General features: G+C 36.2%; 1 protein-coding gene across 3 annotated transcripts in view; it reads left to right on the plus strand.

Annotated features, from left to right (window-relative positions):
• The window catches only part of LOC106882107 (acylglycerol kinase, mitochondrial), a 50,156-nt gene that overhangs the window by 20,201 nt on the left and 25,452 nt on the right, over positions 1-4,503 (plus strand). The window lies entirely within an intron of this gene.

Genomic DNA, 4,503 nt, shown 5'->3' on the forward strand with positions numbered 1-4,503 from the left:
TTCTTATATAATGGTTCCTCTGTTCATTTATGGCTCTCTGTATTTCCGAGATTTTATGAATTTTAGGTAATCCATAAAAATTGCTTTCTATGGTTCTTGAGTTGCATAAATAGTCTTTCTCCTTATCAGTAAAGGAGCCCTGGTATTCCTTGATTAATGTTCCAATTTTTTTTTATTGTTGCTTTCTCCGGTTGTGTTGATTCCTCTTTGTAGTCATCATCATCATCGTTTAACGTCCGCTTTCCATGCTAGCATGGGTTGGACGATTTGACTGAGGACTGGTGAAACCGGATGGCAACACCAGGCTCCAGTCTGACTTGGCAGAGTTTCTACAGCTGGATGCCCTTCCTAACGCCAACCACTCAGAGAGTGTAGCGTAGTATGTCTGGTTATTAAGCATCTCCAGTATCTTTTCTTTGTAGTAACCTGTATCCATAATTACTATTGCTCCACCTCTGTCAGCTTCTTTTAAAATGATGGACTTGTCCTTTTTTAGTATTTGTGAAGCTTGTTTTTCTCCTCTGCAGAAGTTCTGTTTGCATTTATGTGTGTTGAGAGGGAATTTGGAGATTGTCTCTATGTATGTGTCTAGGTGTTTGTCACATCTCTTGTGAGGGGTGAAATGGGATTTTTTCTTATGATTGAGTTATCTTCTGTTTCCTCATTTTCAAAGAATTCTATAAGAGGGAGGCGGCGGCTAAAGTTGTCTATATCAGTTTTTAGTTCTATGAGATTTGGTGTGGGTGTAAATTTGAGGCCTTTTAGTAGTAGGTTCATTTCATTTTCGCTAAGTTCTCTTTTAGATATGTTTATTATTTTGGGGTCTATGTGTTTCGTGTGTTCATTCAAAATTTTTGGTGTGTTGAGTCTGAAGTATGGTTGAAGTATCCCTAAAAAAGGGGTTGTGTTGTTGCGTCTCCAAATTCCATTTTCAGGTTTTAGGTTTTCTTGTAGAGGCAGGGGTGGTCTATATGGTCTGTATGTGTTGTTTTCTTCCCATCGTCTGTGTTTGTTGGGCCTATTTCCTGGGGTTCAGGTTTCCTTGTGGGTAGTTGAATGGTTCATACTGTGTATTTGTATTGTTTTGATAGTGGTACTTGTTTTCTATCCATCTTTCAAATTTGTGGTGTTGAATGAGGTTGGTGTTTGTATGGTTTGGATTTCCTCGATTTTTATTGTAGGATATGTGTTGATTTTTATCTACTTGTCTATTGTTCCATGTGTGTATCCATTTAGGGTGTCCAGGGTTATGTGTTGGTGGTTGTTCATATTCTGTTTGTTCTCTCCAAGTGTTATAGGTTGTTAGTTGTGTGTGTCTTGTTTGTCTTGCATATTTTGTGTGTCTGTTTATTGAGGAGTTTGGTAGTGTAAGGAGCGGGTTTTTGGTTTGTGTTTGGTAGGGTTTATGTGGATGTCTGGGTGTCCAATATGTTTGTGATTTTGGTTTGTTGTATCTTTTCATTTGTTTTGGTGGTTTTCATAATGGATTTTTCCCCATAGTTTCTTTCGTAGTTTAAGAACCATTGTTGTTGTTTGGTCCATATAATTCTGGATCTTTCCTCTTCTCGTTTAGTATCCTCTTTCCATTATTGGTGTAGTTTTTCTTTGTTTTGGTTATTATTTCTCTCTGTTATTTCAGCCATTATGACGGCATCACTTGTTTTAATCTTATCTTCCTGATGTAAACTTTGTGTTTGTAGAAGGGAAATTTCCGTTTCCAGTCGGCATAGAGGTAGATTTGCACGTATTGTTGCTTCTTACAGTGTTTCACCCCTTATTTCTTTGATAAGGAATTTTCTAGGGAGTATTGGGTTCTTCTTGTCCCGCCAGTTGTGGTATATGTTGGCTATGTTCTTACAACGAATGCTTTTCCAATAAGCATGTTTGCATTGGTTTAGAAGTTTGTTCCAGTCTTGGGGCTTTGAAGGTTTTTCTTGGTGTGTGTCAGTTTCTGTTTCTTCTCCATTTGTTTTACTTTGTGATTGGGGTGGTCCTGCTAAGAGATCTGTGTTGTCAGTTATGATTGCTTGATTATTTTTAGGGAGAATATCTTGTGTTTGGATTGTATTTATAAGGAAGTAAAATTTGCGAAGACTGTATCAATTTTTGAAAGGAGTAAATTTAACTTACTGCAGGTTTCTGTGAGTAGATCTTCCATATTTCTGGTATTTCCCTGCTGCAAGTGTGATTCTGTCTCTTTTATTTTGATGTTGCATATTTTGCAGATTTGTGTTAGGTCTTCTGTGTGTTTGGTATTAGCCCGTTGTGGGTTTAATTCTGTTCCATTCACTTCATTGTTGTGTATTCTTGTGACGTTTTCTGTATTTTTGGTATCCTCTGTTCATACGTCAGGTACTAATCCAGTCATTCTGATGTCTTGTACATCCAAGTAAATATATTGGAAGGTTTGGAGGTGATGTACAGGAATTATATATTGCAAAAAATAATAAGGTACTCAGATATCTCGATGGTTGTACATTTACAGATTTATATTAATATGTCACATGTTTTATAAATATTATTGCTTGCACCTATTCTTGTAGGGTTTTCAAAATATGATTACACTTCAGAGGATGTCTCATTTTATAGTATTATTGAATGTGTAGGGGTGGAGAAAGATATATAGGATAGTAAAAGAGGGTGAGGAATGGAGGGAAAAGTGAGAGACAGTGTGTGTGTGTGTGTGTGTGTGTGTGTATGTATATAGCCGTGACTGGTGAAATATCACTATTTCTGTAATGATTTGTACTGGATGAAGGACCAAATTTGTAAAGTAAACTGTAATTTTATTTATATTTCAATAACAATTTTCATCCTTTCACATACTTCACTATTTTTGTATTTTCGTACCTCTACATATACTTTCTCTATCTTTGTAATTATATTTATTTGTATTTTCTCCATAACGGATTTGATCCTAAAAGTAAATCCAAAACTATTTTAGAACTTGTTATTTCAGTATCTAAAACAATGGCACCACTTGCTAATTTATATTGGTAAATGTCTACAGAAATGGTATATTTTATATCTATTTTTGATCCATGCCTATGACAAAATGAACTTACCATTATTTAGATACCTCACTCATTGATTCATCACAATATTGCATTATTCTTAATCGTTATTCAGCTTTGGAACAGGGCCTAAAAACGGCAAGAAACCCAGATAGTGGGATATTTTTGTGCCAACTAGAACTGAACCCAATTAGCTTGGTTTTCATATTTGTCTCCTACCTTTTTTGAACTAACCAGCTGTATACATGTAAACACAATTCCTTCTTCTTCCTTCCCTTCTCTTTTCCATTGACACTCCTTTCAAGTACACAGGCACACACGCGTGCACACACACTCACAGGCACACACACACAAAAACACACCCACACTCTCTCCCACTGGATAATGATGCCAACTCTTTGAAAAACAACTTTCTTCCAAACAATGCCACCTGGTTTTGCCATTTTTAAAGGCCAAGAATAAACTTGTCATTGAAAGAACTGACCAGCTGTAAACACAATTTTCTTCTTTCTTTCCTTCTCTTTCCCATTGACACTCCTTTCAGATACACAGGCACACATGTGCACACACACACACGTGCGCACACACACACACACACCAACACAAAACACTCACACACACTCTCTCTCTCACTTTTCCCTCCATTCCTCACCCTCTTTTACTATCCTATATATCTCTCTCCACCCTTACACATTCAATAATAATATAAAAAGAGACATCCTCTGAAGTGAAATCATAATTTGAAGAACCTACTAGAATAGGTGCAATCGCTAATATTTATAAAACATGTGACATATTAATAAAACTCTGTAAATGTACAACCATCCAGATATTTGAGTACCTTATTATTTTTGGCAATATAACAGTATCTGTTTACAGAGCTGAGCTTATGGAGGTGTCAACTGATGGTACTTAGTAAAGGATCAAGTTCTGCTGGCAGTATACGATTACTTGTGCTTGGCTGTTGTTCAACTATTTCAAGCAAGGCCTCATCTTCCAGAACAGGTCTCCCTGGCCTTGGTTTGTCTTTGAGGCTGGTGTCACCTTCTTTAAAATGTCTGAACCAGTTTTGTACCTCATGTTTGTTGATGGTTCCTGAACCTTTCTTTTGTTGCTGCCCTTACACAGTCTTTTTTCTTCAGGTAGTGTAAAATGGCTCTAGCTTCAGTTTTTTCACTCATTATCAAAGCTGTACAATAAAAAATAAATATATGTTATATATGGAAATAAAAATAAACAATTTAGTAATGATTAGTTAAGTTATATCAAATTAAAAATATAACATGGAAATACAAGTTACCAAATATCATCAACAAAAAATCTGAAAAAACTTGACTCAACTTGGTACATGACAGGGAAAAGCTATAGATGGTCCATAATAACAGGGTATCAGACTTTATTTCTTAACATTGTACTGTGTTCAAGGCCATCATCTCTCTCTCTCTCTCTCTCTCTCTCTCTCTCTCTCTCTCTCTCTCTCTCTCTCTCT

Source organism: Octopus bimaculoides, chromosome 20, assembly GCF_001194135.2.
Source record: "Octopus bimaculoides isolate UCB-OBI-ISO-001 chromosome 20, ASM119413v2, whole genome shotgun sequence".
In the NCBI taxonomy this organism is placed as follows: Eukaryota; Metazoa; Mollusca; class Cephalopoda; order Octopoda; family Octopodidae; genus Octopus; species Octopus bimaculoides.